Source organism: Gouania willdenowi, chromosome 6 (assembly GCF_900634775.1).
Source record: "Gouania willdenowi chromosome 6, fGouWil2.1, whole genome shotgun sequence".
In the NCBI taxonomy this organism is placed as follows: Eukaryota; Metazoa; Chordata; class Actinopteri; order Blenniiformes; family Gobiesocidae; genus Gouania; species Gouania willdenowi.
Genome location: NC_041049.1, coordinates 62956455 through 62970217, shown reverse-complemented (window position 1 = coordinate 62970217; position 13763 = coordinate 62956455). Strand labels below are relative to the sequence as shown.

General features: G+C 36.0%; 1 protein-coding gene across 2 annotated transcripts in view; it reads right to left on the bottom strand.

Moving 5' to 3' along the window:
• roraa (RAR-related orphan receptor A, paralog a) overlaps window positions 1-13763 on the bottom strand; it is a 326587-nt gene that overhangs the window by 58113 nt on the left and 254711 nt on the right. The window lies entirely within an intron of this gene.

Genomic DNA, 13763 nt, shown 5'->3' with positions numbered 1-13763 from the left:
CATGCTAATACCATGTTGATGCTAATGCTAGCTAATTTTATTGTTAATGTGAGGCTGAAATTAATGCCATCAATGTTAATGTTAATTAATGTTAGCTAATGCTAATATTAGGCTAATGTTAATGTTTGGCTAATGTTATATTGATGCTAATGTTAGGCTAATGCTAAAGGTAATGCTATGCAGTGTTCAATGATGCAGGCCAGCACCTCCATCCTCACTTGCATTTTCTTCAGGAAATGCAAACATTCTAGTTATATATGATTCAGGTAAAACTCAGAGACTAATTTCACTACAGGGCTACATTGTATATGACATTACATTGTTATGTTTTTAAAGTGTGTGGGGGTATAGGGGGTACATGGCTTCAGGTTAAATGTCTGAAGGGGTACGGGACTGTGTAAAGTTTGAGAACCACTGCATTAGATCAGTGGTTCTCAAACATTTTAGTCTTGAGTACCACCTTTTTCTTATTTCCGAATCCAAGTCCCCCTTTGTCTGACTACAACATTTTGCTCAGAAAACTATTTAAAAACAACTATAGAGCATAATGATGGAATGAACTAGTGACAGGACATGTTAAAGAATCTCGTTTTGTAATTAAGTGAAAAGAAACAGAATTTAGTGTCGTGGTTCCCAACCTTTTTTGGATTGTGACCCCATTTTTATATCAATATTTGTTTTCTGGAAATAATTTTTCATCATGTTTGGGCTCAGATATTTTTTATTTTTTACAGTATTTTAATTGAACTAGATTTATATTTCACAAAGTGAAAGTATAGAAATACAGTTGTTTAAGATGGATGGTGTGTTTTTCTGAAATTTCAGGCGACCTTACATAGGGTCCCAACCCCAAGTTGAAAAACCCTGATTTAGTGGCTCCTGAATAGATTGATAATTTTTATCATTTCAGGACATGTCCAAAAGAAAAACATCAAATTGCATTACACGTTTTTAAATGCTACTAACTCAGTGTATTTATAGCTCCTCACTGGTTGTGCTGGTCTTACATCCTGGCAATTCTATCTCTGCTGGATATTTTATTTGACTTGTTATTACCGATGTGCAATAACGTAGAGGCTGTAGCAATAACGGTCCATGCTTCACTGTAGATACCTACTCTACTCTGCACTGTACTGTGAACTACACAATTTTATTTCTGTTTCCCTGTGCCTTTGAAGGTATTTGCACTGTAGCCAGATGGGCTTTGTTGTTCAAGACAATTTTTCCTTTGATGATGATAAAGTTTATTCTGAGGTAACACGTGTTTAGTTAACACAATATTGAAGCAATAAAAAAATACTCTGAATGTATGTAATCCTTGTTTTAAACTGAAATCCTAAATTTGCTAATTTTGTAAATAAAGAATAACTATTTTACTGTTTTAAAAGGCAGTTAAAAAAAACATCTTATGCATTTATAAGTCCTACATTACATCTAATTACTTCATGTTTGTATTTGCATGTGTATATGTGTGTATGTAACACGTATGTACATGTATATATGTTTCAAATTTGTATTTCTTTCCTTCAATTAATATTTTGTTCAATATTTTCATTTGTCTTTTGATATTGATTTTTCCATACTTTGCATATCAAAGTTTAAATTGTTCATTTTGTCTCATGATTTTATCAGTGTTTATTTGTTAGCCTTCGTTTTAAATTGTTTGTGTTTATTGAATGGGGCGGAGCTCTTAAACAAGCACTTTGGGCTTTGTTTCCTCCTTTCACCTTTAACATAGTTTTTTCTTTAATGTGTGCTAAATAAATAAATGAAAAAAAAAAGTATTTTAGCATGTGCAAAATATTATTAAAATGTTGTATTATTTTTTAGGGATTTTTAATAAAACACTGGTTTGAAATCTTTTTAAAGTGAGTCGTGGGCATTTGCCTTAAAGAAAATAAATTGTGTCATGCTTTATTTTGAAGCACATTTTTTCTGTACACGTCTACAGTATTATCATATTTTAGCACTGGTTATAAAATGCTTTTTTCTTGACAGTTTTTAATAATTCTTTTAAGTGTGACAAACCATTTAAGATGACGGCAGTGGAAGTGTTGATGTGTTTGACAATGGGGCATCATCAACAGCAAGAAGAGCAAAGTAGTTTTTACAGTAATCAGAAGATGCTTTGCTAGGTCAGATTCCTGCTACGTTGCTTCAGGTTGCACTTTAATAGCACCAAAGCAGACATTAGCACATTAGCGACAAAACATGTCCCTCTTCTCTCCAAACACAAACGTAGAGATGACAGCTGCTGATATGCAACAAAGTGACAGATTCCTACCAAGCAAACGAAGCAGTTGTGCCACTATTTCTGCTGAAGAAGCCTATTTATATATATATTTATAAACCCATGAGAGCAGTTCAACAGACATTTCCACTGTTTTCTATAGATGAGCAGAGGTGAAGTTGTTTTTAGGAACAGGCAATGGGGTTCTGCCTTTTTCATAACTGAGCCTTTGAAGGAAGGTGATCATAAGTAAATCTTCAGACTAATTCCAGCAACTTCTTCTTGTCTTCTTTTTGAGTAATATTTTAAGGTTTCATTCATTCAGACAACTGTTTTTCAGAAAATTTACTTTGATCTCCTGACATGTTTCGACTGTCAACTAACTGCCAGTCTCCTTCAGAGGCGTCTGCTGATCGCTTTGATGTTTCACTTGACTTCCGCGTAATAATTCCAGCAAGTTATTTTGTCTTCTTTTTGAATAATGTTAAGATTTCATTTATTCAGACAACTGTTTTTTCAGGAAATCTACTTTGATTTCCTGACATATTTCGACTGTCAACTGACAGTCTTCTTCAGGGGCACATGTTGATCGCTTTGATGTTCCTTGACTTCCGCGTAATGATTCCAGCAAGTTCTTTTTGTATATATTAAGGTTTCATTTTTTCAAACAACTGTTTTTCAGGAAATGTACTTTGATCACCTGACATGTTTCAACTGTCAATTGCCAGGCTTCTTCAGAGGCGTATGTTGATCGCTTTGATGTTCCTTGACTTCTGCGTAATAATTCCAGCAAGTTATTTTTGTCTTTTTTTTATATGTTAAGGTTTTATTTATTCAGACAACTGAATTTCAGGAAATTTATTTGATCTTCTGACATGTTTGGACAGTCAACTACCAGTCTTCTTCAGGGGCGTATGCTGATCGATTTGATATTTTTTTGACTTCCGTGTAATAATTCTAGCAAGTTCCTTTTGTCTTGTTTTTGAAGAATATGGAAACATCAAAGCGATTTGCTGAAAAACTGTTGTCTGAATAAATGAAACCGTAACATATTAAATCTTCAGACTTTGAGGAAGGGTTTTTGCTGATACCGCTTTAGGTGAGGCTGGTCTAGGCCGAGCTGAGCCGACAGGTCGACAAAGACCTGTGCTCACCACGAGGGAAGCTCTCATCCAGAAACCAAAAAAAAAAAAACCCTGGGGGAACAAAGACAACAATATCCCAAAAAAGAAAAACCCACTTGAAAAGAACAAAACAACTCCTAAAGCCTCCAGAGGAGTCAGCAGTGGGTGATTGCCAGCTGCACTCTAGATTACCAGACTCTCCTAGTGTCTTTCTGAGAGCTGTGGCATCAGCTCCAGCTCCTTAATCAGTTCTGCTGGGGAGCGATGGATCCTCACACACAAAACGCTCAGCAGGATGGAAAATAAACTCATAATCAGCAATCACATATTCTCATTGCAGGAGGTGGGGGTGGGGGTGTATTGGGGGGGGGGGGGGGGGGTAAAGCTCATGGAAGATAGGTCAAGGTTCTGTTCACAGCTTGTTAAGAACTCTTCTGCTCCAGGTACAGAGCATGTGCATGTGCTACCCATTGTGTGGGACAGGCAGAGTGTGTGTTCTGTTTGTTTCCTGCTGAATTAAGATCAATGCATCCCATGCATATTCACTGTATAAATACAAATTATAATTCTATGAATGCAGTAATACTTCATTAAAGCACCCGTCCATGAATGTGCAATGTGTTATGCCTTTAAACAAAGTTCATTGCCTTGCACATTCTTCCGTCCTTTCATCTTTGTAATTAGCACTGAAGCAGTGTTTCTTTTATTTCAAATGAATGCATGTGCATAAAAATCTAACTTAAGACGACTGGTCTTGCAAGGCTGTTTTTCTTTGTTATTTATAGAGATAACTTCCTTTCATGCACTACAGCTGGCTTGAGGAGCCTCCTTTGCTGAGAACCTTGAGTTTTTTTTTTAGTTTGACTTTATATTATTTTGTGCCTGGTGGCAATTCATTCCTGTGTAGACAACTTAGGAGAGTTTCAACTTCAAAACTTAGGAGGTAAAAATATTCATATTATTAGCTTTGATTGAAGAGCACCCCTAGTGCTCAGGAGGATTCACACTCATCAGTGCAGACGACGACGGATTAGACGAGTGTAGAGATGTCATCCTACAAGTAGAACCCCTAATGGCATCTGCTGGGACATGCAATCAAACGCCTCACACAGTTCTCTCCCTTTTTGTAATCAAGTGGTGAGCACATGTTGTGACGACCTTTGTTCGAGCCGTGCCAGCCCCTCCGTCTCGTCATAATTCTGCATGCCTCTCTTTTTTTTTAAACCCTTCTTCCCATCCAGGCTCCCTAAATGCTAGGAGTGTGACGATATCTCAATACGGCGATATAGCGCGATATTTTTTCGCACGATTGATTATCAATATGCTCGCACTAAGTATAAATTTATTTGTTTGTTTATTTTTTCAAAAATTTTTCAGCTTTTTCACTAAAATGTGCAGGTAGGTCTTCAAAGAATTGTCACTGTTTGTTGAAGGAACCAATATATTGTTTACTGGAATATTGCACTATAATGGTGTCACTGGTAAGAAAGACTCTATTTTTTTGTTTACAGAAAGCACTATTGGAGATACTTATTCATTTACATTGGTATGTTGACACTTATTTACAGAAATGTTGCACTAAAATAGTGTCACTGTTCATAGGACACCTTTTCAATTTATTGTCTTTCAGAGATATAAAATAAAAATTGTATTTTTGATATTTGGATTTTCTTTGACTTTTCACTTTCACTCCTTACTTTTTTAAACAAATATCTATACTTTCTACTCCTTGCATGTAAAAAATGAGCTCGTTACTTTTAAGATCTTCAAAGATGACGTCACGACCTAAAAAGACGCAAAATGTTGGTAGTTTGAGCTTTTTTTTTCTGTTACGGTTTAATGGTTAACATTTTAAAGTTTTTAAAAATGTTCAAATTAATTGAAAAAAAAATAATATAATAATAATATGACCTAGATGCTGCTGTCTTTAGCACGAGCTATTTCCTAGCTATGGTGGAAGAAAGTTCCCATCATAGGAAAACTCAGGGAACTCATTGTTTAGTCAGTCACCACTAGTTACATTAACACCTGAAAAGTCCAAGATGGTGGTGATACAAAGCACAGACAATACTGGCCTTCCCTGCTGCCTGTGCGCTAGCCTAGCACAGAGATCTGATTACCAGTGAGAAGAGAGCAGCTTGGTGTTTCATGGAGAAGCAGGTCAACTGTAGAGTGCTGTCAGACCTCCAGAGTTACCGCTCTGATGGAGTGGGAGGAAATACAATCTGATGAGGTGGGGATGGATTGGGTTTTGTACACAGCCTTACAGTAATGGGCATTATTTACTTTCTCATTAGGAACAAAAGGGAAGTGAAAGAAGTGAGTAGATGAGCTCAGGGAGGGAGGGATGCTGCAGCGTTGACTGGCGTTCTCTCTCTACCCTTTCCGTTTCTACGCCACTGCCCCGCTGCCTGCACCTGACTCCACTCCTTATGTGTTTCTCTGTCGTCGGTGTTTAAGTCAGACAAACCGCAAAGTCAATACAGCTTCCCCCCCCCCACCCCCCATTTCCTCTTTGATGCAACTTCAAACAGCCAATGGGCAGCCCTCCAGAGGCCTGCACAGGAAAAAAATACGAAACAGGCTCAGAATAAAAGTACAGAGAAGTAAAACCTTCACCTTTCACTCGCTTCTGACACTTTTCACTTAAAAAAAAAAAAAAAAAAGCACCAATGGCTGCAGAAATGTTAGTCAATGTCCATATAATGCATCATCATGTATTACAGTGGTTCCCAAACTGGGGTACGTGTAACCCTTGGGCAGTGGTCTGCAACCTGCGGCTCTGGTGCCTCATGTGGCCCTTTGACTTATTTGCAATGGCTCCTTATAGCTTTAAAAAAAAACGTTGAAATAAAGTTATTTTTTACAGAAGCTATTAATGATTAATGACAAATAAAATCAAGATATGACAATTTGTTAACCTAAAAATAAATCACGTTGTGCAATGACTCAGCACCTTCCTACTTCACCTCCTGCAACATACCATCAACTTTCCTGCACCTGTGACTAACCTTAAGTTTTAAATCCCTGGTAAAATAATTAAACCAACAAAAACACTATTCTGGAAGAAATTAAAGATTCTAATTTCATTCAGATTAATTTAACCGCCAATGTGCATGTTAAATATGCATGCTTTATGTGTGGCAAGAAATTAGTAATTAGCATGTGTTGATCACATGATCAAATTCAAGTTACTTTTTGTAGGCTTTCAAATACATTAACAAAAAAAAATCTTCTTTATATAACATTGTGTTCATGTAAACTGAGATGCATAAGAATTTGAAGATGCAGGATAGGGTTTTATTTCTTGATGTCAATTTAATTTATTTTATTTTAAACTGTTTTGAAGTTTCCATTTACAGTACATGATCAATACAAATCAAGTCAAATTAAATCAAACATTATTCTATATAATTTTAACTGTATAGAATTTAATTCACTGTATCGTCGACATTAAGAAGGTATTTTTCGGCTCCGGGAGGATTTTAATACAGGTGAGATGAGAAAAAATGGTTATTTTGAGAGTAAAGGTTGAGGACCCCTGTACTAGTGGTACTTGAACACCTCTCAGGAGGTACACAGAAACATTTGTCAGTTTATTTTTTTTACATTACAGTTTTGGGGTTTGTTTTTTGTTTTTTTTTTTTACATGTGCACAAACTTTTTTCTCATCTATTCGTCAATAATAATTTGTGGCACAACTCTTTAAAATACACCAAAAGGTTAAGTTAAATTTCCAGAATGAGCAAAACATCAGAAACAAATGAATAAAAAGGCTTAAATTCTAGTTTAATGTTGGACGAGACACAGGAAAGAGTTCAGACGAGCCTGCAGACACAAGTAACTAATGTATAACATTAGCAAAGGGGTACATGTGATAAGAAATAAAGGCTAAGGGGTACGTGGGGAAACACTGATGAATTTATTGTAACAATGCAAAAAAAAAATCTAAGAATAAATGCTAGATTTCCAAAGAACCAAGCCATGAGAATGTAAATGATTTTCTAAGAAACGTTTCAGAAAAACTACCGTCCTTTATCATCTGTTCATATTCAAGACAAAGAAAAACTGAAGGTAGTGTTCTAAGGTATATGATTATCTAAAGATTGCTGACAGAGGAAGATTTCTATCAGCAGTTAAATGCAGCATGACAGAGAGTTACTTCAAAGGATTTATAAGTGACTCCTGAAATACAGAGTGAAAGTAAAGAAGAGAGCTACCTTTGAGTTGACAGCATTTTTCTAAACCTCGCTGGATGTTTTTATGTGACTTGGGAACAGAATAGACAACCCTGACTGAACTTAGTATTAGACTGAGGCACAAAAGTTCAGCTTTTATTTATTTGTTCTAGGGCTGGGAGACATGGACCAAAACTCATATCTCGGTATTTTGTCTCAAAATGGTGATATACAATATTAATCTTGATATTTTTAACTCAAAGTCTTAGCTGAAAGACAATTCTGGGTTAAATTTGCTGACACAAAATGTCAAACAGGCTCATTTATTAACAAACGTGTGCCACTTTTGGCTTTTTTCTCCGATAAGGGACAGCACGTGTGAGTGAGTTCTGTAGTGTGGCTCGTTTAGGTGTGGGTTAGGACGCACTCATTAATCCATTTAACTGTGCTTTTCATGTTGTTCTGAAAAATAACGAATGAAACAACTCCTAAAACGACTATTTTAATACAAAATAAGCGATAAAATATATATCTCCAAAATATGGAAGAAAATTCTTAGGATGAACACTATTTCACTGTACTCTGTAGGGGTTTCCCGATCCGATATTGATATCAGATGTAGATATTATGTTGAAGGTTAAAATGTATGTAACCAACTGGTTAATAATAAATAAGTCAGTTTTTCTCATCCCTACTGTTGCTGACTATTGTTCTGTGTTTGAGTGACATCACTTGATCAAACCTTTTCTAATATTCCACACTACTAAAATAAGTAATAAAAGTATGTATGATTCGTGCTGATATTGTATCGGATCAATATCGGTTTTGGCCAATACTCAAGGCTGCAACATCGTTATCGTATCGGAAGTGAAAAAGCTGTATCGGCACATCCCTAGTACTCTGTGAATAATATTAAATACCTGTATGATGTGATTTGTACTGTGTGATGTTTAAATAAAAACAAGTTAAAAGAAATATAGTTGTATCTCGATGTAGGAGATATTGTCTTTTTCTATATCGCCAAAATAGAAAACTCGATATATCTTGAATCTTTATTTTGGCGATATAGAAAATGACAATATTGCTTATACTGTATATCTTAATTTGTATTAAAATACTTGTATTATGAGTTGCTGCTTTTGCTACTAGAACAATATGAAAAGCACAGTCACATGGATTGCTGAGTGTGTCTTAACCCAGACCTTCCCCTAAACAAGCCACACTACAGAACTCACTCACACGTGCTGTCCTTTAAAGGAGATAAAGCCCAAAGTGGCAATTATTGATCTGCAGTTTGTTAATAAATGTGCCTGTGTGATATTTTTGCATCAGCAAATTGAACCCAGAATTTTATTTCTGGTTGAACTTTATTTGAATGAAAAATATCAAAATTCATAACGTGTATCGCTATTTTGAGATATGAGTTTTGGTCCATATTGCCCAGCCCTAATTCAAATTCGTGAGAATGGCCTTGCTGAACATTGAGTATGAAAAATTGTTTTTTTAAATAATTCTCTACATTCAAATAATTTTATTATCACTGTTCCAAAATGGGATTTACACATTTTATGTTTTTAAGATGAATTAGAATTTTTTACTTTTTTCAACAAAAGTTACTTTTTTTTTACTTGTTGAAATTTTGGGAGGCAAAACAGAAAAAGTTTGACAGTTTTGTATACTGTAGTTATATAAAGTTGTTTGAAATGAGGAAGTTGACTTTCTGGAAGTGCTATGTATAGAGTGGGAACAACAAGAGGCGTTGCCAGATACTGCTGATCATTTCCTGTCCAAGAACTAATCAAAATTGACCAAAATCACCACAAAAGTACCAGTAAAGTTTGGTCGACTTGCAGAACTAATCAATCACTGCCCATAAAATGGCTTTTTTTCAAGGACAAGAAGCTCATCATTATCTGTCAGTACTTTATGGACCCGACTACATTTATTAGATGATCGTAAAGGCTCTACCTCCTTATCAGTCCAAAAAAAAAAAAAATGAAAGCCTGTCTTTTCTCTTCTTATACCTGTCCTCCACATTTTATGTCCCAGTGATGTTTGTTGACGTCTGCTCTTTGAATGAACAAAGGGCAGGAGCTTCGTTTAACCTCGTCTATGATTAGACTAATCTGTCATAACCACGAGGTGTGACTGAAATGGAACGATGACAGACTGAGCTGTCTTGCAAGTGCTTGGACAGAGTCACTTTTTTTGGCCCCTTGTATTAAAAAAAAACCCTTTATTCTCTTTATATTTCAGTAAATCCTATTGAAAGTGACCTATAGCCAAATATGTACATGCATGCAATGCAAATCATCATTCCCAAGACAATGTATTGATAGAATTTATTACAGAAATGTGCATATACAGTTTTATTATTTGTCATTGGTACTTAAGATTTTTGTTTACCCTTGTGTCCTCATACATGACTTTATAGGAAATGTATATGTTATCAATATACAGTGGACTGGATATGTACATTCTATAAATGTAATATGATGTAGCTTAAAGGGCCCATGTTACGTTAAATCTACTTTTCTGTGCTTTAAACATCATAAAGTGCTATTAGGGCTTCATACACATTCCCAAAGTGTTTTTTCATTGATTCCATCAATCGTTAGTTAGAGGGTGATTTGCTACTTTCTTACTGCAGGGTGAGCCCAAACACCTCGCTCCAATTTGATGACACGTTCCCACTTTGATGACGAATTTGACCCGGCACTGAGCTGGAGAAGCCGCGCCTCCAGGAAGCTCTCTGCCGTGATTGACAAGTAAAACAGACACGCCCACAAAGGTGAGCATTGAGCATGAGCTCAGCTACGGAGTGGGTGGGAGGAGGGCGGGCCGTCCTCTGGCCCTACGTCACCGTGCGGGGAGGAGGAAGTCAGTGTTACATCTATAGACACGCCCACTCATGAATATGCATAAGTAGGCCACAAATCAGCCTGTTTGTGTAGAGTTGCTCAGAAAGTGACTTTTCAGAGGCTAAAACTCTGGAAAACAGGCGAGTTTGAGAAAGTAAACCTCAAATACTATGTTTTTGGGATTCTTAGAACAAATGAAAAATAGAATGACATGGGACATTTTATTATTTTGTTATATTTCTTGGTTTAACCTCTCGAGTGCTTGCCAGTTGGTTGTTGTTGTTGTTTTACGTATAACTAGACTATGTTGCTTCTTTGTTTTTGTCTGTTTTTTCTTTCCCCTGAAGTTTACTAATTCAAAAATGGTTATGTAGTAGGGAAACTCTACATCTTTTTACTGTAATGTATTGGCTGAAATGAAAAAAAACTAAGTAAAAAAAAAAAAAGAAAGAAAAATGCATATTGTTGATAATTGGTGTATTTTCTTCATATTTTCATTGTCATTTGATATGGTCTTTAAATATTCTTTGTTAATATAATTGTCTATCATCCTGATTTTTGTCGGTAAATTAAAAACTAAGAACTTTGATACTTGGAAGTTCAAACAATGAGTAAAAAAAGCACATTAATAAATAGTTATACGCTATCCACATTCATTCCCATCTCCTCTCCAAAGCCATCACCTTCCACTCGTCTCCAATTCTATGGAACCAAATCAAAAATCCATGCTCCCAATGGGCAGTCAATATCTCATTAAAGCAGTTCCACCACACACACACAGTCAGGCAGCCTGGATGTTTGTCTCTGCGTGCACAGCACGGACTGGCACAACACACACACACACACTTTACCAGCCTGTAGGGACACCAATCGGCTCCTTTACTAGTAATAAAAAGTATTGGGTAAAAGCAGACATATGTTATTTGCTTGTTATGAATCACTTGTATATTGAAATAATCAAATTAATGAAAAATGTTCAAACAGAAAAATGAGAAATGTTTAGATCAACAAGGTAAACACTGTATTAGGGATGCACGATATGGACCAAAACTCATATCTCTTTTTTTTTCTCTCTAAATGGCAATATGTGATTAAAATCTACATTTTTAACTCAATAAAATCTGACCAGAAAAACAATTCTAGGTTAAATGTGCTGCTGCCAAATGCCACACAGACACATTAATTAACAAAAAGCTGCACAATATGTACCACTTCTGGCTTTTTGTCCTGTAAGGGACAGCACGTGTGAGTGAGTTATGTAGTGTGGCTTGTTTAGGGGATGGTCTGGGTTAGGACGCACTCAGAAATCCATCTAACTGTGCTTTTAATGCTGTTCTGAGAAGGAACAAAAGCAGCAACTCCTAAAACGAGAATATTAATACAAAATAAGCTATGAAATATGTATCTCAGAAATATGGGACAATTGTAAAGAAGGACACTGTTTGACTGTACTCTAAGAATAATAATGAATATTTGCATCACGTGTTTTGTATTGTGTAATTGTATAAATCAATACAAGTAACAAAAAAAAAAGATATATCTCGATATAGGAGATATCGTAATTTTCTACATCATCAAATTAGAAAACTCGATATATTGCCCAGCACTACACTGTATTTCTCCATTTTCCTTCATTGAATGCACATCCTTGCAGGTGACTTGCACTATATTTGCCTTCACCTTTTAATCTGTAGCTGATTTCTACTTTAGCTCTTCAGGTTCTCGGTCCCTAACTGGATAATTGCAAATGTTGTTAAGCTCAGCTCTAATGTTGGAGGACCTGCAGCAGTGAAATGAGTGCACTTCAATGGAAAGAGACAAAAAAAAAGCACCAAATTCGCAGCAAATGTTTACAGCCTTGTTAACATAGCCTCACAGCGCCTATCACAAGACATTTGGCTTCACCTTCTCTAGAGTCGCCAGAACATTCCTCACAGTCTACTACACCCTCATGTTAAATCATAAATTTATGTGATGTCTGCATGCACAGCACTAGTAACGCACCAGGTCCGTCTCTAAACAATGATACATGGTTTGGATATATTGTTCCATATATTTAGCCAAAAGGATGCACTTATTTGAAGATTAATATTAGGTACATTACCCTTCCACACATCAAACAGTTTTATTTAATTATATAATTAGAAATTCCAATCTAATTGTGCTGAGTAGGCTGCTAATTTGCATGGGGGTAATAAGAGCAATGTTTCCATTACAGGTAATAGGTACTTGAGAAGCAGTGGTGTGGTAGAGAGGCTGAGTTTGGGGAGAGGTTTTTTTTTTTTTTTTTTTTTAGTAGAGGGAAGTGCAGCGTAGAGACAAAGCCACAGAGACGTGTGTTAAAATGTGCATGCATTATCTGAAAGTGTAGAGAACAAAAACCAGACACGTAATGAAAGACGATCACGTTGCAAAAATACCGTGATGATAATGACGTGAAAAGTCAGCGTCGTTTGATTTGAATTCATGTATATTTCAAACACGTGATTTTTGCAGCCCCCGTCAAAATAAAAAAGCACTGTCTGGTATGTTGAGAGAGGCGGTAAAATAAGGCACGAACGCTGCCAAATACATTGGAAGATGCATATTAGCTATATAACATACTTCACTGATGACAAACGCAGAAAATGTAAATATGAATCATCCATTGCCATAATTAAATGAGTTTAGAAGACAAAAGATAGCCGTCTTCTCTTCCTTTGAACAAAGTCTTTTAAAGATAAAGACATCTGAAAATGTTGTGCACAAACGCACAATAAAAGCAACATTCTGTCTCAAAATATCCGTTTACGAAGACGTCTCAGGGTGAAATACAACGTAAAGAACATTAGGTCAAAGGTCATTTTTCATACAAATCTTGATGGAATCACAGGACCTCACTGCAGCTTTGTCAAAATTAAACTTCACAAATATTTCTTGCAAATGCGCCAAAAAAAATAAAAATTGATCGAGAACAATATGTATACATCATTTAAACTTATCCAGAGCTCCTTTTAAAATATACTTTTGTAAAGTGATGGACATATTGTTTTCTAAACGTCAAACATATTTAAGGCAAACAGAATTCATTTTTAAGGAAATGATTATCATTTGCATGCTTGCTTTTCAGTTTAAAACACAAAGACAAGTGCTTTAGACACACACTGAAGTAACAGTGGAGCTGTTTGATCGCACCACGTGGGCACATATGTTCAAATCTGTGGCAGAAATTAAAGGGAAATTCATGAGCGTGGAAGAGCATACATCAGATGTGCATGTGTGCAAGCATGAGTGCACATGAAAGAAGTGTGTTCAGATTAGAACTGTACTGATGTGCACGTGCATGCGCGCGCATTTATGATGGAGGACATTAAAACATGACAGATCTCTA